Raw genomic sequence first — 16,912 nt, forward strand, 5'->3', positions numbered from 1 at the left:
GAGATCACAAAAAATTCGCTTGAAACGAAATCATCCCAGAGCACAAAAAATTCCCTTCCAAAGAAATCACCCTAGAACGCAAAAATTCCTTTCAACGAAATCACAGGAGAACACAAATATTCGCTGCCAACGAAATCACCCCAGAGCACAAAAAATTCGCTTCCAACGAAATTACCCCCTAAGACAAAAGTTTCTTTTCCAACGAAATCTCCTGAGAACACAAATATTCGCTTCCAAAGATATCATCCCAGAAAACAAAAACTTCCCTTCCAAAGAAATCACCGTAGAACACAAAAATTCCCTTTCAACGTAATCACCCGAGAACACAAAAAATTCGCTTGCAACGAAATCTCCTGAGAACACAAATATTCGCTTCCAACGAAATAACCCCAGAGTACAAAAAATTCGCTTCCAAAGAAATGACTACAGAGCACAGAAAACACGCTTCCAACGAAATCACCCGAGAACACAGAAAATTCGCTTCTATTGACATCACCACAGAAGAAAAAAATTCGCTACCAAACAAATCACCCTAGAGCACAAATAGTTGCTTCCAACGAAATCACCCTAGAACATGAAAAATTTGCTTTCAACGAAATCACCCGAAAACACAACAAATTCACTTCCAACGAAATTACCCCAGAACACAAAAAATTCGCTTGCAACGAAATCACCCTAAACCATAAAAAACTCGCTTCAAACGAAATCACCCGAGAACACAAAAAATCGCTTCCAACGAAATCACGCCAGAGCACAAAAAATTCGCTTCCAACAAAATGACTCCAGAGCACAGAAAACACGCTTCCAACAAAATCACCCAAGAACACAGAAAATTCGCTGCGAAAGAAATTACCCCAGAACACAAAATATTTGCTTGCAACGAAATCATCCTAGACCATAAAAAACTCGCTTCAAACGAAATCACCCAAGAACACAAAAAATTCGCTTCCAACGAAATCACCCAAAACACAAAAATTTCGCTTCCAATGAAATGAATCCAAAGCACATAAAACTCGCCTACAACGAAATCATCCCATGCTTCAAAAATTTGCTTCCATCGAAATCACCCAAGAACACAAAAAATTCGCTTCCAACGAAATTACCCCCGAAGACAAAAATTTCTTTTCCAACGAAATCTCCTGAGAACACAAATATTCGCTTCCAAAGATACCATCCCAGAGCACAAAAAATTCGCTTCCAACGAAATCACCCTAGAACACAAAAATTCACTTTCAACGAAATCACCCGAGAACACAAAAAATTCGCTTCCAACGAAATCACCCCAGAACATAAAAAATTCGCTTCCAGCGAAATGATCCCATACTTCAAAAATTTGCTTCCATCGAAATCACCCGAGAACAGAAAAAAATCGCTTCCAACGAAATTACCCCAGAACACAAAAAATTTGCTTCCAACGAAATGACTCCAGAGCACAGAAAACACGGTTCCAACGAAATGACCTCATACTTCAAAATTTGGTTCAATCGAAAAGACCGGAGAACACAAAAAATTCTCTTCTAACGATATTACCCCAGAAGACAAAAAATTCTTTTCCAATGAAATCTCCTGAGAACACAAATATTCGCTTTCAAAGATATCATCCCAGAGCACAAAAAATTCGATTCCAACGAAATCACCCTAGAACACAAAAATTCCCTTTCAAAGAAATCACCCAAGAACACAAAAAATTCGCTTCCAACGAAATCTCCCCAGAACACAAAAAATTCGCTTGCAACGAAATCTCCTGAGAACACCAATATTCGCTTCCAACGAAATCACCCCAGAGCACAAAAAAATTCGCTTCCAAAGAAATGACCCCCTACTTCAATAATTTCCTTCCATCGAAAAAAACGGAGAACACAAAAAATTCTCTTCCAACAATATTACCCTAGAAAACAAAAAATTTTTTCCAACGAAATCTCCTGAGAACACATATATTCGCTTCCAACGATATCATCCCAGAGCACAAAAAATTTGATTCCAAAGAAATCACCCTAGAACAAAAAAATTCCCTTTCAAAAAAATGTCCTGAGAAAAACAAATATTCACTTCCAACGAAATCACCTCAGAGCACAGAAAATATGCTTCCAATGAAATGACCCCCTACTTCAAAAATTTGCTTCCATCGAAAAAACCGGAGAACTCAAAAAATTCTCTTCCAACGATATTAACCCAGAAGACAAAAATTCTTTTCCCACGAAATCTCCTGAGAACACAAATATTCACTTCGAAAGATATCATCCCAGAGCTCAAAAAATTCACTTCCAACGAAATCACCCTAGAGCACAAAAATTCCCTTTCAAAGAAATCACACGAAAACACAAAAATTCGCTTCCAACGAAATTACCCCAGAACACAAAAAATTAGCTTGCAATGAAATCACCACAGAACACAAAAAATTCGCTTCCAACGAAATGACTCCAGAGCACCGAAAACATGCTTCCAACGAAATCACCCGAGAACACAGAAAATTCGCTTCTATTGAAATCACCACAGAAGACAAAAAATTCGCTTCCAAACAAATCACCCCAGAGCAGAAAAAATTCGCTTCCAACGGAATCACCCTAGACCATAAAAAACTCGCTTCAAACGAAATCACCCGAGAACACAAAAAATTCGCTTCCAACGAAATCACCCAAAACACAAAAATTTCGCTTCCAATGAAATGACTCCAAAGCACAGAAAACACGCCTCCAACGAAATCATCCCATACTTCAAAAATTTGCTTCCATCGAAATCACCCAAGAACACAAAAAATTCGCTTCCAACAAAATTACCCCCGAAGACAAAAATTTCTTTTCCAACGAAATCTCCTGAGAACACAAATATTCGCTTCCAAAGATACCATCCCAGAGCACAAAAAATTCGCTTCCAACGAAATCACCCTAGAACACAAAAATTCCCTTTCAACGAAATCACCCGAGAACACAAAAAATTCGCTTCCAACGAAATCACCCCAGAACATAAAAAATTCGCTTCCAACGAAATGATCCCATACTTCAAAAATTTGCTTCCATCGAAATCACCCGAGAACAGAAAAAAATCGCTTCCAACGAAATTACCCCAGAACACAAAAAATTCGCTTCCAACGAAATGACCCCGGAACACAAAAAATTCGCTTCCAACGAAATGACTCCAAAGGACAGAAAACACGCTTCCAACGAAATGACCCCATACTTCAAAATTTGCTTCCATCGAAAAGACCGGAGAACACAAAAAATTCTCTTATAACGATATTACCCCAGAAGACAAAAAATGCTTTTCCAATGAAATCTCCTGAGAACACAAATATTCGCTTCCAAAGATATCATCCTAGAGCACAAAAAATTCGATTCCAACGAAATCACCCTAGAACACAAAAACTCCCTTTCAAAGAAATCACCCAAGAACACAAAAAATTCGCTTCCAACGAAATCACCGCAGAACACAAAAAATTCGCTTCCAAATAAATGACTCCAGAGCACAGAAAACACGCTTCCAACGAAATGACTCCCTACTTCCAAAATTTGCTTCCATCGAAAAAACCGGAGAACACAAAAAATTCTCTTCCAACGTTATTAGCCCAGAAGAAAAAAAAAATTCTTTTCCAATGAAATCTCTTGAGAACACAAATATTCGCATCCAAAGATATCATCCCAGAGCACAAAAACTTCTCTTCCAAAGAAATCACCCTAGAACACAAAAATTCCCTTTCAACGAAATCACCCGAGAACACAAAAAATTCGCTTGCAATGAAATCTCCTGAAAACAAAAATATTCGCTTCCAACGAAATCACCCCAGAGTACAAAAAATTCGCTTCCAACGAAATGACTCCAGAGCACAGAAAACACGCTTCCAACGAAATCACCCGAGAACACAGAAAATTTGCTTCTATTGAAATTACCACAGAAGACAAAAAATTCGCTTCCAAACAAATCACCCCAGAGCACAAAAAATTCGCTTCCAATGAAATCACCCTAGAACATAAAAAATTTGCTTTCAACGAAATCACCCGAGAACACAACAAATTCGCTTCCAACGAAATTACCCCAGAACACAAAAAATTCGCTTGCAACGAAATCACCCTAGCACATAAAAAACTTGCTTCAAACGAAATCACCCGAGAACACAAAAAATTCGCTTCCAACGAAATCACGCCACAGCACAAAAAATTTGCTTCCAACGAAATGACTCCAGAGCACAGAAAACACGCTTCCAAAGAAATCACCTGAGAACACAGAAAATTCGCTTCCAACGGAATCACCCTAGAACATAAAATATTTGCTTTCATCGAAATCACCCGAGAACACAACAAATTCGCTTCCAAAGAAATTACCCCAGAACACAAAAAATTCGCTTGCAACGAAATCTCCCTAGACCATAAAAACTCACTTCAAATGAAATCACCCGAGAACACAAAAAATTCGCTTCCAACGAAATCACCCAAAACACAAAAATTTCGATTCCAATGAAATGACTGCAAAGCACAGAAAACACGCCTCCAACGAAATTATCCCATACTTCAAAAATTTGTTTCCATCAAAATCACCAAAGAACACAAAAAATTCGCTTCCAATGAAATTACCCCCGAAGACAAAAATTTCTTTTCCAACGAAATCTCCTGGGAACACAAATATTCGCTTCCAAAGATACCATCTCAGAGCACAAAAAATTCGCTTCCAACGAAATCACCTTAGAACACAAAAATTACCCTTTCAACGCAATCACCCGAGAACACAAAAAATTCGCTTCCAACGAAATGATCCCATACTTCAAAAATTTGCTTCCATCGAAATCAGCTGAGAACACAAAAATTCGCTTCCAACGAAATCACCTCAGAACACAAAAAATTCGCTTCCAACGAAATGACTCCAGAGCACAGAAAACATGCTTCCAACGACATGACCCCATACTTCAAAAATTTGCTTCCATCGAAAAGACCGGAGAACACAAAAACTCTCTTCTAACGATATTACCCCAGAAGAGAAAAAATTCTTTTCCAACGAAATCTCCTGAGAACACAAATATTCGCTCCCAAATATATCATCCCAGAGCACAAAAAATTCGATTCCAACGAAATCACCCTAGAACACAAAAATTCCCTTTCAAAGATATCACCCAAGAACACAAAATATTCGCTTCCAACGAAATCACCCGAGAACACAAAAAATTCGCTTGCAATGAAATCTCCTGAAAACAAAAATATTCGCTTCCAACGAAATCACCCCAGAGTACAAAAAATTCGCTTCCAACGAAATGACTCCAGAGCACAGAAAACACGCTTCCAACGAAATCACCCGAGAACACAGAAAATTTGCTTCTATTGAAATTACCACAGAAGACAAAAAATTCGCTTCCAAACAAATCACCCCAGAGCACAAAAAATTCGCTTCCAATGAAATCACCCTAGAACATAAAAAATTTGCTTTCAACGAAATCACCCGAGAACACAACAAATTCGCTTCCAACGAAATTACCCCAGAACACAAAAAATTCGCTTGCAACGAAATCACCATAGCACATAAAAAACTCGCTTCAAACGAAATCACCCGAGAACACAAAAAATTCGCTTCCAACGAAATCACGCCACAGCACAAAAAATTTGCTTCCAACGAAATGACTCCAGAGCACAGAAAACACGCTTCCAAAGAAATCACCCGAGAACACAGAAAATTCGCTTCCAACGGAATCACCCTAGAACATAAAATATTTGCTTTCATCGAAATCACCCGAGAACACAACAAATTCGCTTCCAAAGAAATTACCCCAGAACACAAAAAATTCGCTTGCAACGAAATCTCCCTAGACCATAAAAACTCACTTCAAATGAAATCACCCGAGAACACAAAAAATTCGCTTCCAACGAAATCACCCAAAACACAAAAATTTCGATTCCAATGAAATGACTGCAAAGCACAGAAAACACGCCTCCAACGAAATTATCCCATACTTCAAAAATTTGTTTCCATCGAAATCACCAAAGAACACAAAAAATTCGCTTCCAATGAAATTACCCCCGAAGACAAAAATTTCTTTTCCAACGAAATCTCCTGGGAACACAAATATTCGCTTCCAAAGATACCATCTCAGAGCACAAAAAATTCGCTTCCAACGAAATCACCTTAGAACACAAAAATTACCCTTTCAACGCAATCACCCGAGAACACAAAAAATTCGCTTCCAACGAAATGATCCCATACTTCAAAAATTTGCTTCCATCGAAATCAGCTGAGAACACAAAAATTCGCTTCCAACGAAATCACCTCAGAACACAAAAAATTCGCTTCCAACGAAATGACTCCAGAGCACAGAAAACATGCTTCCAACGACATGACCCCATACTTCAAAAATTTGCTTCCATCGAAAAGACCGGAGAACACAAAAACTCTCTTCTAACGATATTACCCCAGAAGAGAAAAAATTCTTTTCCAACGAAATCTCCTGAGAACACAAATATTCGCTTCCAAATATATCATCCCAGAGCACAAAAAATTCGATTCCAACGAAATCACCCTAGAACACAAAAATTCCCTTTCAAAGATATCACCCAAGAACACAAAATATTCGCTTCCAACGAAATCACCCGAGAACACAAAAAATTCGCTTCCAACAAAATCATCCCACAACACAAAAAATTTGCTTCCAACGAAATGACTCCAGAGCACAGAAAACACGCTTCCAACGAAATGACTCCCTACTTCAAAAATTTGCTTCCATCGAGAAGACTGGAGAACACAAATAATTCTCTTCCAACGATATTACCCCAGAAGACAAAAAATTCTTTTCCAACGAAATCTCCTGATAACACAAATACTTGCTTCCAAAGATATCATCCCAGCGCACAAAAACATCGTTTCCAAAGAAATCACCCTAGAACACAAAAATTCCCTTCCAACGAAATCTCCTGAGAACACAAATATTCGCTTCCAATGAAATCACCACAGAACACAAAAAATTTGCTTCAAACAAAATGACTCCAGAGCACAGAAAACACGCTACCAACGAAATGACCCCCTAATTCAATAATTCGCTTCCATCCAAAAGTCCGGAGAGCACAAAAAATTCTCCTCAAACAATATTACCCCAGAACACAAAAAATTATCTTCCAACGAAATCTCATGAGAATACAAATTTTTACTTCCAAAAAATCTTCCTAGAGCACAAAAAATTTGCTTCCAACGAAATCACCCTAGAACACAAAAAATTTCCTTTCAACGAAATCTCCCGAGAAGACAAAAATTCACGTCCAACGAAATTACCACAGAACAGAAAAAATTTCCGTCCATCGAAATCACCCCAGAACACAAAAAATTCGCTTCCAAGGAAATCATGCTAGAACACAAAAAATCACTTTTCATCGAAATCACCCAAGAACACAAAAAATTCGCTTCCAACGATATTACCCCAGAAGACAAAAAATTCTTTTCCCACGAAATCTCCTGAGAACACAAATATTCGCTTCCAAAGATACCATCCCAGAGCACAAAAAATTCGCTTCCAACGAAATCACCCTAGAACACTAAAATTCCCTCTCAACGAAATCACCGGAGAACACAAAAAATTCGCTTCCAACGAAATCACCCCAGAACATAAAAAATTCGCTTCCAACGAAATGATCCCATACTTCAAAAATTTGCTTCCATCGAAATCACCCCAGAACAGAAAAAAATTGCTTCCAACGAAATTACCCCAGAACACAAAAAATTCGCTTCCAACGAAATGACTCCAGAGCACAGAAAACACGCTTCCAACGAAATGACCCCATACTTCAAAATTTGCTTCCATCGAAAAGACCGGAGAACACAAAAAATTCTCTTCTAACGATATTACCCCAGAAGACAAAAAATTCTTTTCCAATGAAATCTCCTGAGAACACAAATATTCGCTTTCAGAGATATCATCCCAGAGCACAAAAAATTCGATTCCAACGAAATCACCCTAGAACACAAAAATTCCCTTTCAAAGAAATCACCCAAGAACACAAAAAATTCGCTTCCAACGAAATCACCGCAGAACACAAAAAATTCGCTTCCAAAAAAATGACTCCAGAGCACAGAAAACATGCTTCCAACGAAATGACTTCCTACTTCAAAAATTTGCTTCCATCGAGAAGACTGGAGAACACAAAAAATTCTCTTCCAAAGATATTACCCCAGAAGACAAAAAATTCTTTTCCAATGAAATCTCCTGATAACACAAATACTTGATTCCAAAAATAACATCCCAGCGCACAAAAACTTCGCTTCCAAAGAAATCACCCCAGAACACAATAAAATCGCTTGCAATGAAATTACCCCAGAACACAATAAAATCGCTTGCAATGAAATCTCCTGAGAACACAAATATTCGCTTCCAAAGATATCATCCCAGAACACAAAAAATTCGCTTCCAACGAAAACACCCTAGTACGCAAAAATTCCCTTTCAAGGATATCACCCGAGAACACAAAAAATTCGCTTCCAACGAAATCACCCCAGAACACAAAAACTTCGCTTGCAACGAAATCTCCTGAGAACACCAATATTCGCTTCCAACGAAATCACCCCAGAGCACAAAAAAATTCGCTTCCAAAGAAATGACCCCCTACTTCAATAATTTCCTTCCATCGAAAAAAACGGAGAACACAAAAAATTCTCTTCCAACAATATTACCCTAGAAGACAAAAAATTTTTTCCAACGAAATCTCCTGGAACACTTATATTCGCTTCCAACAATATCATCCCAGAGCACAAAAAAAATTGATTCCAAAGAAATCACCCTAGAACAAAAAAATTCCCTTTCAAAAAAATCTCCTGAGAAAAACAAATATTCGCTTCCAACGAAATCACCTCAGAGCACAGAAAATATGCTTCCAACGAAATGACCCCCTACTTCAAAAATTTGCTTCCATCGAAAAAACCGGAGAACTCAAAAAATTCTCTTCCAACGATATTAACCCAGAAGACAAAAATTCTTTTCCCACCAAATCTCCTGAGAACACAAATATTCACTTCGAAAGATATCAGCCCAGAGCTCAAAAAATTCCCTTCCAACGAAATCACCCTAGAGCACAAAAATTCCCTTTCAAAGAAATCACACGAGAACACAAAAATTCGCTTCCAACGAAATTACCCCAGAACACAAAAAATTAGCTTGCAATGAAATCACCATAGAACACAAAAAATTCGCTTCCAACGAAATGACTCCAGAGCACCGAAAACACGCTTCCAACGAAATCACCCGAGAACACAGAAAATTCGCTTCTATTGAAATCACCACAGAAGACAAAAAATTCGCTTCCAAACAAATCACCCCAGAGCACAAAAAATTCGCTTCCAACGGAATCACCCTAGACCATAAAAAACTCGCTTCAAACGAAATCACCCGAGAACACAAAAAATTCGCTTCCAACGAAATCACCCAAAACACAAAAATTTCGCTTCCAATGAAATGACTCCAAAGCACAGAAAACACGCCTCCAACGAAATCATCCCATACTTCAAAAATTTGCTTCCATCAAAATCACCCAAGAACACAAAAAATTCGCTTCCAACGAAATTACCCCCGAAGACAAAAATTTCTTTTCCAACGAAATCTCCTGAGAACACAAATATTCGCTTCCAAAGATACCATCCCAGAGCACAAAAAATTCGCTTCCAACGAAATCACCCTAGAACACAAAAATTCCCTTTCAACGAACTCACCCGAGAACACAAAAAATTCGCTTCCAACGAAATCACCCCAGAACATAAAAAATTCGCTTCCAACGAAATGATCCCATACTTCAAAAATTTGCTTCCATCGAAATCACCCGAGAACAGAAAAAAATCGCATTCAATGAAATTACCCCAGAACACAAAAAATTCGCTTCCAACGAAATGACCCCAGAACACAAAAAATTCGCTTCCAACGAAATGACTCCAAAGGACAGAAAACACGCTTCCAACGAAATGACCCCATACTTCAAAATTTGCTTCCATCGAAAAGACCGGAGAACACAAAAAATTCTCTTCTAACGATATTACCCCAGAAGACAAAAAATTCTTTTCCAACGAAATGTCCTGAGAACACAAATATTCGCTTCCAAAGATATCATCCTAGAGCACAAAATATTCGATTCCAACAAAATCACCCTAGAACACAAAAATTCCCTTTCAAAGAAATCACCCAAGAACACAAAATATTCGCTTCCAACGAAATCACCGCAGAACACAAAAAATTCGCTTCCAAAAAAATGACTCCAGAGCACAGAAAACATGCTTCCAACGAAATGACTCCCTACTTCCAAAATTTGCTTCCATCGAAAAAACCGGAGAACACAAAAAATTCTCTTCCAACGTTATTAGCCTAGAAGAAAAAAAAAATTCTTTTCCAACGAAATCTCCTGAGAACACAAATATTCGCATCCAAAGATATCATCCCAGAGCACAAAAACTTCTCTTCCAAAGAAATCACCCTAGAACACAAAAATTCCCTTTCAACGAAATCACCCGAGAACACAAAAAATTCGCTTGCAATGAAATCTCCTGAAAACAAAAATATTCGCTTCCAACGAAATCACCCCAGAGTACAAAAAATTCGCTTCCAACGAAATGACTCCAAAGCACAGAAAACACGCTTCCAACGAAATCACCCGAGAACACAGAAAATTTGCTTCTATTGAAATTACCACAGAAGACAAAAAATTCGCTTCCAAACATATCACCCCAGAGCACAAAAAATTCGCTTCCAACGAAATCACCCTAGAACATAAAAAATTTGCTTTCAACGAAATCACCCGAGAACACAACAAATTCGCTTCCAACGAAATTACCCCAGAACACAAAAAATTCGCTTGCAACGAAATCACCCTAGCACATAAAAAACTCGCTTCAAATGAAATCACCCGAGAACACAAAAAATTCGCTTCCAACGAAATCACGCCACAGCACAAAAAGTTTGCTTCCAACGAAATGACTCCAGAGCACAGAAAACACGCTTCCAACGAAATCACCCGAGAACACAGAAAATTCGCTTCCAACGGAATCACCCTAGAACATAAAATATTTGCTTTCATCGAAATCACCCGAGAACACAACAAATTCGCTTCCAAAGAAATTACCCCAGAACACAAAAAATTCGCTTGCAACGAAATCTCCCTAGACCATAAAAACTCACTTCAAATGAAATCACCCGAGAACACAAAAAATTCGCTTCCAACGAAATTACCCAAAACACAAAAATTTCGATTCCAATGAAATGACTGCAAAGCACAGAAAACACGCCTCCAACGAAATTATCCCATACTTCAAAAATTTGTTTCCATCGAAATCACCCAAGAACACAAAAAATTCGCTTCCAACGAAATTACCCCCGAAGACAAAAATTTCTTTTCCAACGAAATCTCCTGGGAACACAAATATTCGCTTCCAAAGATACCATCTCAGAGCACAAAAAATTCGCTTCCAACGAAATCACCTTAGAACACAAAAATTACCCTTTCAACGCAATCACCCGAGAACACAAAAAATTCGCTTCCAACGAAATGATCCCATACTTCAAAAATTTGCTTCCATCGAAATCAGCTGAGAACACAAAAATTCGCTTCCAATGAAATCACCTCAGAACACAAAAAATTCGCTTCCAACGAAATGACTCCAGAGCACCGAAAACATGCTTCCAACGACATGACCCCATACTTCAAAAATTTGCTTCCATCGAAAAGACCGGAGAACACAAAAATTCTCTTCTAACGATATTACCCCAGAAGAGAAAAAATTCTTTTCCAACGAAATCTCCTGAGAACACAAATATTCGCTTCCAAATATATCATCCCAGAGCACAAAAAATTCGATTCCAACGAAATCACCCTAGAACACAAAAATTCCCTTTCAAAGATATCACCCAAGAACACAAAATATTCGCTTCCAACGAAATCACCCGAGAACACAAAAAATTTGCTTCCAACAAAATCACCCCACAACACAAAAAATTTGCTTCCAACGAAATGACTCCAGAGCACAGAAAACACGCTTCCAACGAAATGACTCCCTACTTCAAAAATTTGCTTCCATCGAGAAGACTGGAGAACACAAATAATTCTCTTCCAACGATATTACCCCAGAAGACAAAAAATTCTTTTCCAACGAAATCTCCTGATAACACAAATACTTGCTTCCAAAGATATCATCCCAGCGCACAAAAACATCGTTTCCAAAGAAATCACCCTAGAACACAAAAATTCCCTTTCAAGGAAATCACCTGAGAACACAAAATTTCACTTGCAACGAAATCTCCTGAGAACACAAATATTCGCTTCCAATGAAATCACCACAGAACACAAAAAATTTGCTTCAAACAAAATGACTCCAGAGCACAGAAAACACGCTACCAACGAAATGACCCCCTATTTCAATAATTTGCTTCCATCCAAAAGTCCGGAGAACACAAAAAATTCTCCTCAAACAATATTACCCCAGAACACAAAAAATTCTCTTCCAACGAAATCTCATGAGAATACAAATGTTTGCTTCCAAAAAATCATCCTAGAGCACAAAAAAATTTGCTTCCAACGAAATCACCCTAGAACACAAAAAATTTCCTTTCAACGAAATCTCCCGAGAACACAAAAAATTCACGTCCAACGAAATTACCACAGAACAGAAAAAATTTCCTTCCATCGAAATCACCCAAGATCACAAAAAATTCGCTTCAAACGATATTACCCCAGAAGACAAAAAATTCTTTTCCCACGAAATCTCCTGAGAACACAAATATTCGCTTCCAAAGATATCATCCCAGAGCACAAAAAATCGCTTTCAAAGAAATCACCCTAGAACGCAAAAATTCCCTTTCAAGGAAATCTCCCGAGAACACAAAAAAATCGCTTCCAACGAATTCACCACAGAACACAAAAAAATCGCTTGCAACGAAATCTCCTGATAACACAAATATTCGCTTCCAAAGATATCATCCCAGAACACAAAAAATTCCTTCCAACGAAATCACCCTATACGCAAAAATTCCCTTTCAAGGAAATTACCCGAGAACACAAAAAATTCGCTTCAAATGAAATCACCCCAAACACAAAAAATTCGCTTGCAATGAAATCTCCTGAGAACACAAATATTCACTTCCAACGAAATCACCCCAGAGCACAAAAAAATTCACTTCCAACGAAATGAACCCCTACTTCAAAAATTTGCTTCCATCGAAAAAAATGGAGAACACAAAAAATTCTCTTCCAACAATATTACCCTAGAAGACAAAAAAATTTTTCCAAAGATATCTCCTGAGATCACATATATTCGCTTCCAAAGATATCATCCCAGAGCACAAAAAATTCGATTCCAACGAAATCACCCTAGAACAAAAAAATTTCCCTTTCAAAAAAATCACCTGAGAAAACAAAAAATTCGCTTCCAACGAATTCACCCCAGAGAACACAAAATTCGCTTCCAAAGAAATGACTCCAGAGCACAGAAAACACGCTTCCAACGAAATGACCCCATACTTCAAAAATTTGTTTCCATCGAAAAAACCAGAGAACACAAAAAATTCTCTTCCAACGACATTACCCCAGAAGACAAAAAATTCTTTTGCAACGAAATCTCCTGAGAACAAAAATATTCGCTTCCAAAGATATCATCCCAGAGCAGAAAAAATTCGCTTCCAACGAAATCACTTCAGAAAACAAAAATTCCCTTTCAAAGAAATCACCCGAGAACAAAAAAAATTCGCTTCCAACGAAATGACTCCAGAACACAGAAAACACGCTTCCAACGAAATGACCCCCTACATAAAAAATTTGCTTCTATCGTAAAACCGGAGAACACAAAAAACTCTTTACCACCGAAATCTCCTGAGAACACATATATTCGCTTCCAACGATATCATCCCAGAGCACAAAAAGTTCGATTCCAAAGAAATCACCCTAGAACGCAAAAATTCCCTTTCAACGAATTCACACGAGATCACAAAAAATTCACTTCCAACGAAATCATCCCAGAGCACAAAAAATTCGCTTCCAACGAAATCACCCTAGAACGCAAAAATTCCCTTCCAACGAAATCACCCTAGAACACAAAAATTCCCTTTCAAAGAAATCACCCGAGATCACAAAAAATTCGCTTCCAACGAAATCATCCCAGAGCACAAAAAATTTGCTTCCAACGAAATCACCCTAGAACGCAAAAATTCCCTTTCAACGAATTCACACGAGAACACAAAAATTCGCTTTCAACGAAATTACCACAAAACACAAAAAATTCGCTTGCAACGAAATCTCCTGAGAACACGAATATTCGCTTTCAAAGAAATCACCCAAGAGCACAAAAAATTCGCTTCCAACGAAATGATTCCATAGCACAGAAAACACGCTTCCAACGAAATGACCCCCTACTTCCAAAATTTGCTTCCATCGAAAAAACCGGAGAACACAAAAAATTTTCTTCCAACGACATTACCCCAGAAGACAAAAAATTCTTTTCCAACGAAATCTCCTGAGAACACAAATATTCGCTTCCAAAGATATCATCCCAGAGCACAAAAAATTCGCTTACAACGAAATGACTCCAGAGCACAGAAAACACGCTTCCAACGAAATCACCCGAGAACACAGAAAATTCGCTTCTATTGAAATCACCACAGAAGACAAAAAATTCGCTTCCAAACAAATCACCCCAGAGCACAAAAAAATCGCTTCCAACGGAATCACCCTAGAACATAAAAAACTCGCTTCAAACGAAATCACCCAAGAACACAAAAAATTCGCTTCCAACGAAATGACTCCAGAGCACAGAAAACATGCTTCCAACGAAATCACCCGAGAACACAGAAAATTCGCTTCTATTGAAATCACCCCAGAAGACAAAAAATTCGCTTCCAAACAAATTACCCCAGAGCACAAAAAATTCGCTTCCAACGGAATCACCCTAGAACATAAAAAATTGCTTTCAACGAAATCACCCGAGAACACAACAAATTCGCTTCCAAAGAAATTACCCCAGAACACAAAAAATTTGCTTGCAACGAAAGTACCCTAGAACATAAAAAACTCGCTTCAAACGAAATCACCCGAGAACACAAAAAATTCGCTTCCAACGAAATCACGCCACAGCACAAAAAATTCGCTTCCAACGAAATGACTCCAGAGCACAGAAAATATGCTTCCAAAGAAATGACCCCCTACTTCAAAAATTTGCTTCCATCGAAAAAACCGGAGAACACAAAAAATTCTCTTCCAACAATATTACCCCAGAAGACAAAAATTCTTTTCCAACGAAATCTCCTGGGAACACAAATATTCGCTTCCAAAGATAACAACACAGAGCACAAAAAATTCGCTTTCAACGAAATCACCCTAGAACACAAAAATTCCCTTTCAACGCAATCACCCCAGAATACAAATAATTCGCTTCCAACGAAATGATCCCATACTTCAAAAATTTGCTTCCATCGAAATCACCCGAGAACACAAAAATTCGCTTCCAACGAAATCACCCCAGAACACAAAAAATTCACTTCCAACGAAATGACTCCAGAGCACAGAAAATACGCTTCCAACGAAATGACACCATACTTCAAAAATTTGCTTCCATCGAAAAGACCGGAGACCACAAAAATTCTCTTCTAACGATATTACCCCAGAAGAGAAGAAATTCTTTTCCAACGAAATCTCCTGAGAACACAAATATTCGCTTCCAAATATATCATCCCAGAGCACAAAAAATTCGATTCCAACGAAATCACCCTAGAACACAAAAATTCCCTTTCAAAGATATCACCCAAGAACACAAAATATTCGCTTCCAACGAAATCACCCGAGAACACAAAAAATTCGCTTCCAACAAAATCACCCCACAACACAAAAAATTTGCTTCCAACGAAATGACTCCAGAGCACAGAAAACACGCTTCCAACGAAATGACTCCCTACTTCAAAAATTTGCTTCCATCGAGAAGACTGGAGAACACAAATAATTCTCTTCCAACGATATTACCCCAGAAGACAAAAAATTCTTTTCCAACGAAATCTCCTGATAACACAAATACTTGCTTCCAAAGATATCATCCCAGCGCACAAAAACATCGTTTCCAAAGAAATCACCCTAGAACACAAAAATTCCCTTTCAAGGAAATCACCTGAGAACACAAAAAATTCACTTGCAACGAAATCTCCTGAGAACACAAATATTCGCTTCCAATGAAATCACCACAGAACACAAAAAACTTGCTTCAAACAAAATGACTCCAGAGCACAGAAAACACGCTACCAACGAAATGACACCCTATTTCAATAATTTGCTTCCATCCAAAAGTCCGGAGAACACAAAAAATTCTCCTCAAACAATATTACCCCAGAACACAAAAAATTCTCTTCCAACGAAATCTCATGAGAATACAAATGTTTGCTTCCAAAAAATAATCCTAGAGCACAAAAAAATTTGCTTCCAACGAAATCACCCTAGAACACAAAAAATTTCCTTTCAACGAAATCTCCCGAGAACACAAAAAATTCACGTCCAACGAAATTACCACAGAACAGAAAAAATTTCCTTCCATCGAAATCACCCAAGAACACAAAAAATTCGCTTCCAACGATATTACCCCAGAAGACAAAAAATTCTTTTCCCACGAAATCTCCTGAGAACACAAATATTCGCTTCCAAAGATATCATCCAAGAGCACAAAAAATCGCTTCCAAAGAAATCACCCTAGAACGCAAAAATTCCCTTTCAAGGAAATCTCCCGAGAACACAAAAAAATCGCTTCCAACGAATTCACCACAGAACACAAAAAAATCGCTTGCAACGAAATCTCCTGATAACACAAATATTCGCTTCCAAAGATATCATCCCAGAACACAAAAAATTCCTTCCAACGAAATCACCCTATACGCAAAAATTCCCTTTCAAGGAAATTACCCGAGAACACAAAAAATTCGCTTCAAATGAAATCACCCCAAACACAAAAA

Source organism: Meriones unguiculatus, chromosome 5 (assembly GCF_030254825.1).
Source record: "Meriones unguiculatus strain TT.TT164.6M chromosome 5, Bangor_MerUng_6.1, whole genome shotgun sequence".
NCBI classification, from domain to species: Eukaryota; Metazoa; Chordata; class Mammalia; order Rodentia; family Muridae; genus Meriones; species Meriones unguiculatus.